Here is a 17,882-nt window from a genome sequence, read left to right on the forward strand (position 1 = left end):
GGTCCTGCCCTCAGGACACAATAACTCCAAATGTGAAACTCACTGAACCGGATGAAGGAAGTTGATGCCAGTCCCTAATGTGCACAGGTACACAAAATGCACACACAGGCAAGCCTGAGCACACATCCACACACAAACATACTGTACACATAGGCATGTGCACATGACAGGGATACTCACGGTGAAGTACGTGGATGGAGTTCATCCCAAAGGCAGTCATGAAGTGAAATGAATGGGAAAGATAATTCCCGGGAAAAGGTCATCGGCTTTTGGATTTCAGGAAGATGAGAGGATGGGAGATTAGGAGATACACACACACACACACACACACACAAACACATATATAGAGAACAGGGACGACTGTTGTGAGCACCCTCCTTGCAATTCGTCACGTCGCTGTGCAGCAGCCTTCCATAATTGATTTAAACACACAGAGGCAATTACTTTAATTCCATCCATCATGTGCGATGGGAGCTCCAATAGCCCATTAGTGCTGTCATATATTTACTCTTTAATGGTGTGTTCATAAAAACACAGACATAAATTCACTTTGCGGTGACACAACCTTTTTCTCATTCTCACACATTGTCTGAATCTTTGATATTTGCCTTTTTCTTTTCGTCTTTTCATTCACTCATGTTCCAGTCCCCCCCCTTCACTTTTTTTTTTATATCTGTCAGTACTGGCGTACAATTCCACATCTTTGTCTCTCTTTGTCTCGCTCTTTTCTTGTCTCTTTGTATCTTTTTCACTCTCTCTTTATTCATCTCAGTCCAACTGTCTAATAACCAACCGGCATATTAAATTGCACTCTTGCCCCCTGCCCCGCAGAGTCTCGCTGAAAAGTGGCAACTCTCTTTCGCACCATTGTTGTCTCAACTCAAACTTAAGTAACAAAGCCGTTTTGTATTGTTATTATCAGAGCTGAGAATGTGTTTCTGTTTAAGATTTCAGTACACAACAAATTACTGCTTGTTAGAATAAGTCTTTTTTATATGTATATTTTCCTTTGTCCATCCCACACACAATGGACTCATTCAAACATGTTGGTTAACTGCCAAATCATCTGTGTCTCTTTGTGTCTTTGTGTTTGTTTGTTTGTGTGTGTGTGTGTGTGTGTGTGTGTGTGTGCATACACAACTGAGCGTTTCCGTGCTTGTTCTGCCTGTGTGTATCCCAGGCCGGCATTCATTAAATATCTTATAACTCACATTAGAGCTCTGCTAATTAACAAACATAAATACTGCTTTCTTTCTTCATCTTGGCTTTTATTACCATCCATCTTGCATTGTAGTTGTGCAACAGAGAGGAGGAAGAGCTGCGAAGCCTGCAGAGTCTTCACCCGGCTCGAACATGAGAGAGGCACGCAGACAGGATAAATTGAGGATGATGAGAAAAGCAGACAGAAGTCATGGACATGAATTCCGAGGGTGAGAAACAAAAAGCACGGCGGCATGCCCTATCCCTTGTAGTAAAGATGGATGGAACAAAGCAGGGAGAAAGGGAGGAACAGAGGAGGATGAATGATGTGAGAGGTCTGTGGCTTGTTGAAGTATTCATGAGAGGTGCAGGGAGTGGAAAGTGGATGGCATTACAGACAGTTTTGTTCTTCCGTTTTCATTGTTGAAGAATAATTTTCACTGACATTTATTGACCAAATGGGCACCAGTTAAAAGTTGAAGACGTGCTGGGAAAAAAAGATGTAAAACATCTTGGGAATATTGTGTGAAAGTGCAATGGGTAGAACTTTCAATTACAATATGTAGTGAACAGTGGGCTTATTTTGTGTGTCCAGGGTCTCTTTAGAAGTTCGTTAATTTTCTTCACAGGTAATATAAGGTGGATGACAGTAGGGCTGAGTAGCAACACACACACACACACACACACACACACACACACACACACACTCAAAAATATGTTTAGCTTCTTGTTACCTGTCTTGAGTATTTGACCCTTAGTGTGCAGGATGATGAATGTGCAAAACTGGTGCTGCAAATCTGTTTTCACAAACACCTGATGAAGGAGTTGATAATCTGTGGTCACCCTAAATCTGAGTTTAAGGGCCCTGTGATTTAGTGGCATCTCGTGATGATGACTGATTGCCACCAGCTGAAACTTCTCCCGGTTAGAATTCTTCAGTTTTCATTGTTCAGGAGGTTTCTACTGGGTGCTGAGTTGTCAAAAAAAGTCTCTTCCTGTCCAGAACAAACAGAGCCGGTGATTAAAACTGTTAAAAACACTGAATGAAGCAGCTTCGTATAATAACTATGTGATTCTTCTACCCCTTTAACTTAAGATCCAGATGCCCAGTAGGTATTTTTACCCAGAGCTAGACTGTCTGCAATAACATATTCCATTTGTGCCAGTTTATCCCCCTAAATCCTACACAGAGGAACTTTAAAATGTACACATACAATATTTTGTGACATCACAGGTAGTTTGAAAGCCAATCACCACCCAGTATGCAACATGCACAAGTAATTAAGTTTAATCTTGTGTTTGGACTAACCTGTCCTCCTTTTTTGCTCCTTTGTTTGCCTTTACACGTATAGCCAAGACTGATGCCGTATATGTGACCTCCAACCTCTCTCAGCCTCCCCCATGAATTGCTCTAACAGTGCTCCTCTCATATATATGACCTTCTCTACCCCTCGGAGCACAGGCACAGTTTGCCTCTGAAACATTGAGAGCTGTTTGCCAATGCTGACTGATAAAGCGAAAGTAGCATCGGTATGGGCTGACTATATTTCAGTGCTGTAACCTCTTCTTCTTATCCTTTCGTTTCTCTTGGCCTTATTTCATTCATTCAGCCCCCAGGGTGATGATAACAGCAGCAACAGCAAGATCGAACACACACACACACACACACACACACACACACACACAGAAAGAGAGAGAAGCCTACTCATGCCTATAAAGATTACGCAGATGTTGCAAATGCAAATATATACACAGATGCAAACACTGATGACAAAAGAGGAAATGAGTGTGAGCACAGCAGGGATGTGAGTTAAAACTTCACAGCCGCGACTGACCTTAAATTAAGTTTAAATCTGTTGCACAAGTGCAAAATAAGAAGTGTGCTTCTGCGTAATTAAACCTAGCCAAGCATCCAGCTGCAGCGCAAGCTCAGAAACTTGCACAACAAACGTGCACTCACATTATTAGCATAAAGGACTGACACACACTTGTATAATTCACTGGTAATGGGGGAACAAGGAATGGGCATGAAAAATTAATTTCAAGCTATTACAATAGTTAAATAAAAGAGGATTTGTTAGACATCGGCAAACAGAGAGAGTGTTCACAAAATCATTGTGATTTGTCTTTAAGCGTGTGTGTGTTTGTTTTGGGGTTGTGCATGTGCTGTGTATGGTAGAGACAGGGAGGAAATGCAAGAATGAGGCTGCTTTCTTTTTTAGCACATTTAATGTCTTCATATTCGAGGATGTAATGGAAAAACAATAATATCCACTTTATTCACCTCTTCATTTTGAACAAAATGCCCATTTTGTGTGTTTGTGTGCAAGTGTGTGCAAGCATGTTTATGACATCCACCCAGTTTTCACTATCAGCACCATGGACAGTGCCACAGGGATCAACATTATAGTATTCCCTCCACTTTTCATAGGAATATTAGAACAAGGTAATAACCTGCTCTGTAGTCAGATGCCAAATCGGGATTGCCACAGGTTTACTGAATGTATTATGTTCTTTGATTTCCAATTAAAAGACCATTTGGGCAATCCTCTGTGTGGCCCAAAGTTTCAAATAAAGTAATAACACTCTCAGCTTGGGATTCAAAGGGGGAAAGGAGTTGGCTACGGCTGTGATAAGCTCCGTGAAGCTACTGGCAAGAACCGATGCTGATAAGAAAAGAGTAATATGAGACATGGCCAGTGAAATTTTCACCCATGCCTATTGCTTTTAAAGCAATTCCATGCCAACCACAGTAGTACAACTGATACAGAAAAGAGTTTGGCAAATGCTACTGCGTCTCTGTTTCTTTGTCACTTCACAGTCAGCTTAGGGCTATACTGTGAAAATCAACTGAAGAAATATAAAGGTGATGAGGGCGTTTTGGAAGCATTCCTTTGCTTTTCTTTTTAAGACAAGATAACAAAGATGCTATTTTGCTGATGAAAACTTGTAGTTTTCTGCTTTGTTATGTGCCAGACTATGTTTATTTTAGCTGGACTACTTTACTCAGGCTAATCCAATTACATTGTATTACCATAGAAAGAATCACCCTCCTCCATGCTTATAACACTGAGGAGCATATTCTCACACACCTCTCATTATTCAATACTTTTTCCTCACTCCTCCTTTTATGTTTTTCCCATCGTGTCTGTACAGGGGTTACAATCATTGCAATGTGTTCTAATCACATTTTGATAATTGGGAATTCAAGGGGGTAGTTACGGAGCAATATGGGGTGATGGGGGATGTTTGAGGTTGTGGATGACATGATCAAGTTCTCCTACTTCCCCTTCCTGCAATCTCTTTTTCTCTCCCTTACTCCCTGCCTCCCTCAATCTCTCCCATGCCCCTTCCCCTGACTCTATCACAGCCTGGTCTCCATTGTGCTGATAGATTATAATGATCTTTAATTAGGTCTAAATATAACGATAGGCGCTCAGTGCCATCAGTGCCTCTCTCTGTGAAGACTGGCTATCATTAGGATGGGTAATAGGAGAAATGAAAAGAGGTGAAAAAAACTGGGGTGGATGGGGGAGGAGAAAAGGAGAGAAAGAAAGCAGTTCTGAAAAAAAAAAAGTACAGACAGAAATGAAAATTGGAGTTGCAAAAGGTGATTGGAAAGATCCGAGAAACTTTATAAAAAACTTGCAGCAATTTACACCAAAGAGGTTTTATGGGTATTCAACAGATCTATCATTCAGCACATCATCAGTTTATTAGGCAGGTTTTCCCCCCCGTTTTCTTCCAATCTTCTTATTCCCTCTGAACGGACTGAAATTAAAGCTTTCCTCTCCTTTCTCATTTCCTTGTATACAAAAGTTTTGCAGTAAATGATTCTAATGTGCTGTTTTTGATTTATTCATGCACTCCCTTTAGTCGAGAACTGTCAGGAAATAAACACTCTCATCTCTATGACTTAACACAGAAAAAACAGATGCATGCCATCATTTTATTAGTATCAGGTGACTCTGACAGTCGCTTATCTGATTCAAATAAGTCATCAGGCAGGCCTTTACTCTCTCACTGTTGACAAAGGTGCCCTGAGTTGAACAGTCTGCAAAACTTTGATGTAACGCATCAGTCACTCATGACGGCGAATCCAGTTGGGTCGCCAGCATTTTAGTTCATAAAATAATGTGATGTTTTCATGAAAGTATGCATTCTGCGTGAGCACATGTCCTAACTTGATGTTTGAGGTTTGGGAAGTTCAGTGGTGCAATTTCATTTATATCAGTGTGATAACTTCAGTAGGGCTGGTCCTTGAAAGTCAAAAATTCGAATCATGAGCCGAGGACCATTCAGTTGACTGAACTTTCTTCCAGTCGAGCAGTCATTTTTTTGTCTGTGTAGTAGCCTACCTCTAGGCATGTTTTGGTCCCCAGAATGCTTAGGAGTGAGTACTCTTTACTTCCATGCTACTCTTTGATAACATAGAGCTTCAGATGTGTTGACAGCAGCACGGAGGAGAAAAGGGGAGAGACCCTCCACTGAGAGATGGTGAATTTACAGTTCACAGCAACTTAATATGACACAGGGTCTGGCTTTTGTTTGATATTTAGTGTTGACAAAAAATGTTGCACAGGTATGACATGTTGTCAGCACCATTGTTTACTATTTTGCATGGATGCCACTCTCACACAAGATGTCTTTTGGAGCCCATTTAAACTTTAAAGCTTTGAATAGAAAACAAAATGATCATTGAATATTCATATAATACAACAAAATTGATTTGACTGACATAATTCTAAGAAAGGTAAACCCTAGTAGCATCATATGCAGCTGAACACTCAGATTCATTATTATCTTATGAAATTTAGCTTGTAGTAATGCTAGTACTGCCGCTCCCTTGTTTAATAGTTTGTTTCACAGTATCAGCACAGTATCTGGTACGTGGTTCTTTGATTTCGTCTTGCTTGGAGTCAGGTAGCCCACACAACTGCTAAGCCTTTTCCGCTAAATACAACTGTATGACTAAAATGCTCTATTGCCCTTAGAAGGAAATATGACCCCAGTCTAAAAGATTAGGGAATTTAAGCATCTGATTGGATAACCCCTAGATGCCTTACGGTTGAGGCCTCTGAATTAAAAAAACCCAAATATTGTAGAGTGGACGAAGATGCATGTTTAAACACAGAAAAGACACTGACGAGTGCAAGCTGAACCAATGCGCCAACCTCTGAGGCTGAAAAGTGAGGCCAATGCGGAAGTGGTAGAAACTGCTGTTCATTAAATGGCCTCATGAGGCGGCCTCCAAAGGAGAGTAGACCTCCATAGACCCCCGTGTTAAAATGCCTAACTTTACAGCAGAAATAAACAGCCTAGTACAGAAAATGGTTTTGGTCTTTGTTTCAACATTCATGAATTCATTCATTGATGAATTCTCCCCCTGCGTACTGCAGTCTGTGAGTCAGATCCACCCCTCGCCCCTCCATAGCTCTAACCCCAACATGGTACAGCTTAAATGCCAAAATCCAGGCTTTAAAACAGCAATCCACAAACCAATGGGCAATGTCACGGTAGCTAATTCTGTGGTTGAGCTCCCTTTCAATAATAAACTGCTATCTTTTTAACATATATAACCATGACCATTTTATGTCACCAAATATTTGCAATTATAACGGTTATACATTGTAGGGCTGCCGAACTAATCAAAATATTATCAATATCACAATATGGCCAAGTGCAATATCCAAACAGCAGCTGCAATTTGAAATGGTAAAATCTGTCACAACATACCATTTTAAATGACACATTGGTGTGCTACAGAGATGCTCTGACCTATAAATCATATTTCAGACATAGGGGAACGTTTGGGACAGACCCCAGCAAAAATCACATCCTTTTTTTCAGTAGAAATAGAAGGCAAAAATTGCCATTCCTATTAAATTTGGGACTTAGTTTTCAATTACAATGTCTGTCAAAATACCAAAATGAATAATGTGATGTGAAAATAAATAAATAATGCGATTTTTTGGCATATTGTGCAGACTCAATATGATACACATAAACAGAATTTAGTCTCAGTACAAAATAATAGGAGACAGGCGAAAAGAAAGAGGTAGGCTGGACATTTATCTAGACTAAACATCTTGTATTATGACTAATTGGCAAGCGCTTTTCCTCTTGAGCTTGGTATGAGTGCTATATACCAGCATGTGTGTGTGTGCCCACATTCTCATTTTATTATCTTTACAGATGGTCTATGAGAACGCTTGTGTCTGGGTATCATCAGGCAAAGAACAAATACAAATCAAGATGATTCATCCTTTCTGCTCTCCTCCTTCTGCCTCGACTCATCTTCTCCTCCCCTCTCACCATCTTCTCTTTATCAAAATCATTAAGTCATTGATACCCAGTGTATTTGAGTTTTCCTGCCTTTCAATTTTTCATTTTTTTAAATTTGTATTTATTTATTTTTTTTTTAATGAAACATGTTCCACCTTTGTTTTTTTGGTCTGTTATCTATAATGACCCGGTCTCTCTGATAGTTAGTAGCTTGTTGAGTCCTTTTAACAGGACATCACATGTCAAGATGCCCACATTTTGTCCATCAACTGCCAGATGTGATAGACAGTTTCTTTGAGCAAAACACCAAACCCACGTAATCGCTTAAATTCGCTCTACTTCAAAATGTCGGATTAACAAAAATGTTCGGTCCCCATAAACCCTTCATTTTGTCATCATCACTGCTATTTCATGCGCTTCTCTGTTCTGCTGCTTCACTCTGTGTGGTGTCTCTCTTTCTCTGTCCTACGCTCTGTTCTCTATAATGTTTCTTTGACTATAAATGCTGGCTTATATAAAATTTTGAACCATAGACAGCACCACAGGGAGAGAGACACAAAACACAAGAGGCTCCGGAAGCTATAAAAATGTAAAAATGGCAGAATAACTTTGATACTTTTATCATCCCCAGAGAGTGCTAGTTTGTTTTGTCCAGAATAACTTATCATATGCTTTCCTTTCCTATGTTTAAAAGTTTCCGTCCCTTAAAGACGCACATCTTAGATCCTATTATGAGGAATTATGTGAAGCACTCCTGCCATGCATATGTACATCATTTTTCATCAACCTGCGTGTACAGTGTATAATCCCTGCTGCACACCAGTGTACACCTTATGCATATTTCCAAACACGTGATGGTGTGTATGGTACTGTATATGCTACTTTACACATTCACACACCTTGCAATACACACATTCCAGACTTTGCTTATTTGTTACATAGCAACAACTCACAAGGGAGCAATAGAAGTGATGCGAGATGCTGTGGTGCATTCTTGGAAAGTCCCCTCGTTGTTGATTAATAGCAGCCAATACCTGTGTGTGGTAGTATGGAGTGTGTGTGTGTGTGTGTGTGTGTAGGCCTTTGTGCATGCATGTATGTGCATTTCCAACTCCATAAGGGAGCGTGTTTGTGTTTGTGGTGTTGTCACAATACTGGAATTTCTAACTTCAGTTTAATACGGTGAAAAAAATATAACGTGAGTAAAAACTGACACTGGGGGAATACAAGTTAAAATATATATTCAGTGATAAATACCATAAAACTTTAATTAGGTCTGTTAGGAGTTATATCGTAGGCTTTGGTTTGCTTCAATCACTGAACTCAACCAGAAACATATATGGAAAAAGCATCCATATGGAGCAGGCCTTTAATTCTTTTTGCACAAACTGTTGCTCATTTATAGTTTATTCTGAAGTGTTTAATTATACCAGTGTGAATATTACACGAATGAAAATTAGGCTATTGATTAACATACAGACAGTATCAATTGCAAAGCATCCATTTTATCCAACTCCAATGGACAACACGCCTACACCGAGTGTTATGACACTTATTTTACAGCACCCGAAGATTACAGTACTTCACGTACTGACACTTACACAACACCTCTTTTTATCCTCTAAAAAGCTATCCACAATTTAGAATATTTTTTATGAAAAAAAAAAATGTTTTGATAGTTGGTCCCTTTCAGACAAAAGGTATATACATAATTGAGTAATGGACACTTCTGAAGACCTCTGACGGCTTCAGATGTAGGAAGTCATTACTTTTTTTGACTCTCTCGTTAACCATGCCTTTAAATCTGAAAGGATTATAATTTAGTGCCCATGGTTTAAGTACGATTGACCAAATGCTTGAAAAATTGAGCATTTATCCAAGCTAACAATGTAGCATCTCCATAATGACAAAAGTTTAAACATTTATACTTCTAAGCAGCTTAGCACTGGCTCGAGTGGGAAGCTTGACAACATGTTGGGTTTAAAAAGATTTATACATTAAAAAATTTTTTTTAAAAAATAAAGAGAAACAACCACATATGGCATCTTAACTGCGTCATGCTTGAATTTTCAAAATGTGTAGCCACACCCGGCTAGTAAAAGGGACTCTGCATTCACTTTAGGCTCGCCGTTGTCATTTTTTAGCCTTGTTTTAGCAAAAAAAAGTGACAAAAAGACTTTTTCCAGTCTTGGTTAGTAGCAGAGAACAGCAGAACGACAGTAGTTTACATTAACATATCGAGAGAGTTGATATTAGTGTATCGATACTGCTGAAAATGGGTACTTAAACCATTTAAATATTCAGAATTGAGAAAATACCAATAAATTGATATTTTTGACAACACTTTGTTTTTGTTATTCACATTGTATACTGCATAATCTCCTATAGTGCTGTACAAATGTGATGATGCTTGACACACCTGTTTTTTCGGTGTGTTTTTTTAAACAATTTTCCTCAGTGTTGCCAAGAAATCGTATACAGTACCCATAGTCCTGTGTCTCCTGACTGGTTTTTGTCAGTGTGTTTGAGTTCCCTGCGCCTGCATGCGAGTACGCTTCAGAGGAGAAAAAAAAAGTCATATTGTAAATGAGAGGCAGTAGGGTGCACTAACAATGTTTGATAAGACCTGGGGTTCCAAATGATCACTCCTCTGTCGGTCCCTTTCTCTCCTCCCCTCTCAATCTCCCACTTCACCTCTCCTCCACTCTCTCCCACTGCTTTCTCCCCACACCACGTTGCTTTGGGTAATTTAGCAGCAGCAGGATATGCCTTCAAGCTCTCAGCCACAAACAGATAAAGACATGAATGTGCACACATACATACACACTTGCATATTCTCTTCAAATTAGACGCAATGTTCCCGGCTCAACTTTCCAAAACACTTAAGAAAGTTTTCTGCATGAACTTTTCCCTTTTCAGAAAGTCAGAGTGCAGGAGGAGGTTCCTGTTAGGTTTCCAAGGCACATGGAGAGGGGCAGCCTGGAAAGCTTTGCCTTTTATAAAAGCTAAAGTTTCTACAAACAGGCAAAAAGCTTACTCTACCAGTAGTGGAAATGCTTACGGTGCAGAGAGGCATAAAAAATGTAAATAAACTACACACAGGCGTACTTGTGTACACACAAATACACATACAGGCACAGACGTGCGTACGTTCACACACAAACATACACACAGTTACACATCTGATGCATTAATCTTCTCTTTTGTTGAAAGAAAAAGAGAAAAACTGAGCAGTGGTAAAAAGAGCATATGTTCGCTTATTTCCTTTTTTTACTTCCTTTGTGTCAGGAGTCCCTGATGAGGTTATGTCTTCATTAAAATAGAACTAAGATTATAAGATAGACTCATAAATTATGTTCCAATTGCATTGTTCAAATGAGTCAGCAATAATGCAAAAAAAGTTGCTCTTCATCTGGTATGTGTTTGTTCAAAAAATACATATTTTATTAGCATAAGTGTATTAAGTAAGGCCATTTAAATGTGCAGTGGCATCTTATTTAAGGTTTGAATTTGGCTGTGGCCATGGGTCACACAGGGTACCCATGGCCACATGTATGTTGGAGTTTAAATATATCAGCAAGGATAATTACACATCTAATATATCCGGACTTGATGGGTTGTGCTTCTTTTGTTAATGGCCTCGCATGTTATGTTCGTGAGTCAGCTTTCTTTTGAAAGCTTCTCACATGTCCCAGACTAAATTCCTCCTCAGATGTACATCATCACTTTCACTGAGAGTAGCACATACAAGTAAGTAAGCACAGTGATAAAATAAGTCTTAAAGGATTGTTTAGTTTTTACAATAATGTCACTGGGAACAAAAAAACATTACAGTTGTGACTTCTGTTACCATACGTATCCTAGAACCATTTTTTCAAAGTATTTGAATGCATCCTTTTATTTCATCCTATCTCTGAGTCATATAAAAAATATTACACATACTGCTACAGCATCCATAATCCACCAAAAAGGTCGACAGTATTTAATTAATAATTTATTTTGCAAACATCTGTGAATGCGGCAACACTGGTATTGAAAAAATAAATAACAATAAAGTTCCAATTGATCAAGATTCACAAGTGGTCAGTCAGTAAAACAGGTTTTAAACAAGCCAACAGTTTTGACAAATTAACCACAACCTTATTTGAAGGTAAAACAAAGAGTAAGTGCACCTGTAATGTCCATAGAAGGATAACTTAATTTTAAAATGACTACAATGACATGCGAAGGACCTGCAAAGAGACACAAAACAATTACAAAAAGGGTAAAAACAACCACAAAGAGACACAAAATGACCAAAAAATAGGCTAAATGACTTCAAAGAGAAACACATTACCTCAAAGAGACACAAAACCACAAAAATGCATTATGACTACAAAGACATGCAAATAAATGACACAAAAAGGGAGGGTCTTTGTGCCCAGGGGCCCAGTGTTTGATAATCTGTCCCTAAAAAATGTTGCCAGTAATCCCTCAATACATAATGTGTTTTTCAACCTATGAAATATTTTTTAAGATTAGGCTAATTGGCTTTTGTCAACAGAAATATTGAGCAACATTCTCGCACTCTCTGTCTGATTTCTCTCCTAACTGATCACGCTGCATTCGTCACATCTGTTCTTGCATTAAAATCATGCTGCTGCTGTAACCTACTTACTGTCCTGACTCCTGCTGATGCAAGGAACAATTACTGCCTGGCTGATTTCTCCTGCTCAAATATCTTGTTTTGAGCCAGTTGAAGAATCTCTGGAGGCGCTGCTGTTCACCTAACTAACCCACTTTGGAGCTCCCCTGGCAACAAAGTCCATTCAATCAAAAAGGCTTTGTCGAGGAAATACTGTGATTGTGTTTCCACTGTGCATCCTGCTGTTGTCACTGCTGCTGGCACGCCTTGATTTTGAGCAAACAGTTCATTATAAACCGTGTTACTCATTAAAATTGTCCCTTCAAACCTGGATAACCAGTGTTTTTTTTCTGCACCCTACATCTTCAGCGCTGTCTGCTCATTAGACCCGTGTCTTTTAACACATGCAGTGACATGTTGAATCCTCTGAGAATGTTGCAAGATCAAGTTCCCATGGCTTCACGTTGCATTAAGGAATACTTCCACCCACATATGACATTTGTATATCAATTACTCACTCCATGTTGCACTGAGTTCATGAGGAAAACTTTTTCTTGCATGCCTCCTCAGTAAACAAAGAATCCCCAAATTCTTGATTAGTTGAAGTCAAAGGCAAACTTGTTTAACAACGGCAGAACTGTATCAAAACATAAATTTACAAACTCTCACACAAGTTATGCAGTGTAATCCAAGTCTTATCCAGTCGTATCCTCACCACTACCCAGATGTAGAGCCTTTTCCCACGGTGAGCTGAACTAGAACGGAAACATATTTATTCTCCATTTAAAGTCAGAAGATTCTATTGACATAAACAATAATTTTACCTCAATAAACACAGGGGCAACTGGTCCACTGCTGCCTCAGTTGTGTAGTTGTTTGTGTTACTGTTTGACTTTGGTGTTTAATGCTTTGAAACTTAAGCAGATTGGTTTAATTTCTTTCAGAAACATGAGGCAGAAAGCACTGTGCAACTTAACAACACATGGTCCAAAAATAGCAAGGAATTATTAAAAAGTTACCCCAAAAAAATGACCTGAAAAACAGCAAAAGAGGAAATAAAAGTAAAGAACAAACCAGAAAATGACCCCCCCCCCCCCCCCCCAAAAAAAAAGAAAATTTTAAGAATATATGTATAATTGAGTTATCTGTAACATCATTTTAAATAGATAACTGTAATTGTTGTAATTTATTTTTTTTTTTTTTTTTTCCCCACAGCCTTTTTAAAACTAATTTTTCAGGTCTTTTTTTGGTCATCTTTTACTAATTTCTTGCTATTTTTGGGACATTTCGTGTCAAGTTGGGTCATTACCTTTTTCCCCCGATTTTTTTGAAAGAAATCCCATCACTTTGCTCATGTTTCAGAGGTCTGATAACTTGTAAAATCTAGCATCTAGAACAAGGGAACTGATGTCACTCCAGCTCCTAAGTTTGCTACCCTGCTATGCAAGAAGCTGACCTGATCAGTGCAGAGGTGCTTTAAAATACAGTTCCTTTATTCGCCACATCATGCTGGCTCTAAAAATACTCTTTACTGTATGAAGTGAAGGGAAAACCCCTTAATTTCTAGAAATACAGAGTCAATTTCTATGTCCTCTCTGTGGTCTCTCAGTAGCTAATTTGCAATGTAAGGTACACTATGGCAGTGATTTTGTAAAGGGATGCATTAACAGGGTATTACACCTTATAGTAAATGTGTGTTTGCCTGATTTACTCAAACTATCACACTCTGCAACTGTGGATGCTGCTCACTCAACTGACCCTAGCTCCCCTCAGGCTCCACCGCACTGGCCAAATTCAGATTTTCAGGCTTTAAACAACTGCCAAGAGGGCAGTGAGCAATAAACCAGGCTGCAGGCTTCAAAGCATCTCTTCACACAAAGCCATGAGTGACGTCACGGATGCTACGTCCATGTCATTTATTATAAGGCTTCAATTGGTCTTGGTTAGTAAGAGAGATAGAGCAAGTTATAAACAGAAGCACTGTGGTTTTTGGTGGTGAAAGTGTTTGTATGTGTGTGTGTGTGTGTGTGTGTGTGTGTATCTTTTTCTCCCTCATAATCATCGCCTACTCCATCTCATTGACCCAGCACAGTGCAGAAAGAGCCCAGAGCACAGCATGAGTCATACCAGCTGATCCAGGGTCTGCATTTAATCCCACGCTCCATTGCGCTGAAAAAGGAGCAGTGCCTCGCTGATCTGAACTGAGATCTGCACAGTCACAACACTGTCTTTGCTGTCAGTGGAGCCTTATAACACACACATATGCACTCACACACATACAGCAATGCAATTAGATTATTATCCATATCCCATCGTTATATAGTAAAAGTCTTTTTATGTACACCTGATCTAAGCAAAGAGGAACTTTTATTTATTAGAGAACTGTCTTAAGTGACATCCAGAACTCACAAAATCATGTTAAAATCAAACACACATTGCGGTGTGTGTGTCTGTGTTTGTGTACTGTGTGCTTCTGTACAGTTGCCTCTGTTAGAGTCTACTGTCATTTTTCTTCTCCAATAAAAGGAGAAAAGAAGTTTCTGTGCTCTATGATCTAGTTTCTTCATTTTTTTTCTTTCTGTACTCTCTTTTTACTTTATCATGCTGACAGTTACTTACAACATTTCCTTTTAAGGAGTAAACTAGTCGTCCACTAGTCGTATCTGTTTGTGTTTGCGTCTATGGTGCATGCGTGTTAGTCTGCATATCTGTAGCTGCTTGTGTGATAACAAGTGCATATGAGGCAGCTGACCCTGTATGCTCTGACATAGCATAATAACACAAAAGCCATCTTTTCTTAAAACCATCTCTACTGTACCTCTGTTACCATGGTAACTCTTTCCAGATCTAGGATAGTCCTGTCTCCTCCTTTGTCACTATTACCCCCCCTTACACTCCATAATCTCTACCCCCCTGCTTCTTCATCTGTTACCCAATGTCTTGGCACTAATAACAGTCACTGTTTGTGTGTGTGTGTGTGTGTGTTTGTGCGTGTGTGCGTGCGTGGGTGCACGCACATGTGTGTGAAAGTTGTGGGATGGGGGACGTCTGACTATTTACACAATTCAGTGTCAGTAAAATTGAAATCCAGCATCAGCGTTTTGACACAGAGCTGCACCCACACACACACACACACACACACACACACACACACACACACACACACACACACACACACACACACATATAATATATAAAGTCACGCACACACACTCACAGACAAGCACTCTGAGAAACTTCTACTTGAGGTGATGTAGTGTCTTGTAGTTTCCATGGTAACATCTAGGGAGCGAATCAAGGAGGAGGCCCAACATAACAAAAGGGAACACTGCCCCCCCACGACTAGTGAGAGGAGGAAAACAGAGGGACGGAAAGAGAGAGAAAGAACGGAGAAACGGAGAAAGAGAGAGAGTGATGCTGTGTCAAAATGAACGTGGGAGCTCCCCCAAGTCTGTGAATGAAAGAGCGATACTCCAGCATGCATATATCTCTCTCTGTCCTCGACCATGACTCCAGACTATATAATAACAGAATGTAAAATTGAGTCCTGAGCCAGCATTGTGTAGACTTGCATTCTCAGTACTGAGATCGATCACTTCGGCTCAAAGCCTGCAGGAACACTGGTGAACTCCTGTTGCTTAGTGGAAAATCCCTCGCCTCAGTCCCTAAGGTATGTCTAGCTTTCCTGCTTTGATCTGTGTCTTACCAACGAAGCCAAAGGCAAGGGGCTAGTCAATGTCTCTACACCTGTATGCAAGCCCAGGGCCGGCCCAAGACTCTGGGAGGGTTTTTGGCAGACTTGGTATGGACGCCCCCTCGTTGTCTAATGTTGCCACTTTACATGGTACTTGGCTAATGTCTGTTGTTACAGACGTTGGCCAGATTGCTCTTCCTGTTTTTCATTCTTAAAGTGATTTCTTCTCCTTTCATAACCAGAAGTCAGTTTCATCTCTTCATTTTTGTTGTAAACGTTCACTTTGATAAGAGCCCTGCCGTAATTTAAGAAGCCTTTATAACTTGCATAGTGAGTGTAGAACAGCCCGGCTGTTTGTTGGACATTTCAACCGCTCTTCGGGCCCTCTACTGGCCCTCTACTGGCCCTCTACTGGCCATAGGCTCCCTAAGCAGCTGCTTCGTTTGCTGATGTGTCAGGCCGGCTCTGTGTTAGCATTATAGGTTGGGCTGATCAATGAAATGTTATCATGATACAAAATTTTTATATCAGTTGATATTGATTATTGACATGATAAATGTGAAATCATTATTTCTTTAACGTTGAAATGCTTATTTTGCTCCCGAGTGAAAGTTGATGCAGTTAATTGTGTTTTAAACTTTTCTTTGTTGTCAGAACATGAAAAACAGCATTTCAAAAATCAGAGGTAGATTCGAAGCAATCTGGCACATTACCACCCATACCATGGGGTATGTGTAGTTTAATTGGTTTAATTATATTGGATATTTATTGAGTATTTGTTGTATTTCTGTCGCACAAAACTTTATTGAGATAATTGAGATAAAGCAAATTGCTTGAATCTATTAGATTGGAAATTCAGATTGCAGACACAAGACGCTATCAAAGGAGTTCCCCTTTTCTAGGTGTTTACTGCTTTGCATTTGAAAAGAAAACAACAGCAATATGTGCAGTATGTATTTTAGCTGACTTTTTTGGATATCATTGGAGGGCCTTATAAAAAGCACTGGCTATATATTAAGTGTGAAAACAAGAGAAATTCAATTGTAAATTTAAAAAAATCCTGAAAATTACACCTAATCTGAAGAATGATGGATTGCAAATTATAAAACCAAATACATGCGATGAGTGTAATCAATGTCACTGGCTCACAAAAAGTAAACACAACAAATGGGGCCATCAATATTGAAATCTTGATGTAATCTGGAAACAGAAGAGAGAAAAAGAAACCAAAGCAAGTAATGGTGACACAAAATGAAAGAGCTCTAATGTTTCCTCTTTCCTCGCTAAAGAGCGGGTGCTGCCAAAGTAAAGGTCAGCACCTGTTTTGAAGACATCTCATGCAAATGACACATCACAAGATTGTGAAATTGCAAGCCTTGCAGTATCAACAGCAGCTTCTTCTGTTGTTTATATTACATGCACTTTAAAAAGTCTGCAACATACACGGGAGAAGTTATGTATTTTGGTGTTTACATCACAGAAAAAGTCACGCTTTAGAGTAACACCTTCAAAAGAGCATCTTAGCCAGTAGAGAAAGCACATTTCCCAAGGTGTGAAAAACCAAATGATGTTGTTGGTGAGAGAGCATGTGGTGCGGTAACGTTAGAATCAACCTGTCGGTGACATTGGAGAAAGTGTTAACCCATCCCCATTGTGTTTGAGTGAGAGTGTATTGTGTCAGTTAGGAAAACAAAGTGTCAAAAACTGCTCTCATTTTTTTCCTTTCCTTCCTTATTTCAGCCCCAATTTAATATGCTAACATATACACACATATACACGCTGTCTTTGACACAGACGTGTGTGCAGTGTTGCGAAACCAGCTAATTGAAGTGGACATGAGAAAAGCAAAATCTGTCGTTGCTAATTGAGACAAATGAAGCTGGCGGTGATCAAGGGATAAGCATTCAGTTTCAATGTCACTCCAACAAAGAGAGAGAAGAGCTAGATATGGAGCCAGAGCACAGAAACCCAACATATTACACATGACCCACACGCTGTGGCTCAATGTCAGAGCCCAAATTACAGTCTGCCTCAAAAAATCATGTTACCCCGGTTTCCTCTGTTTAATCACTTTAGCAA

The sequence above is a fragment of the Plectropomus leopardus genome, chromosome 5 (assembly GCF_008729295.1).
Source record: "Plectropomus leopardus isolate mb chromosome 5, YSFRI_Pleo_2.0, whole genome shotgun sequence".
NCBI lineage: Eukaryota > Metazoa > Chordata > Actinopteri > Perciformes > Serranidae > Plectropomus > Plectropomus leopardus.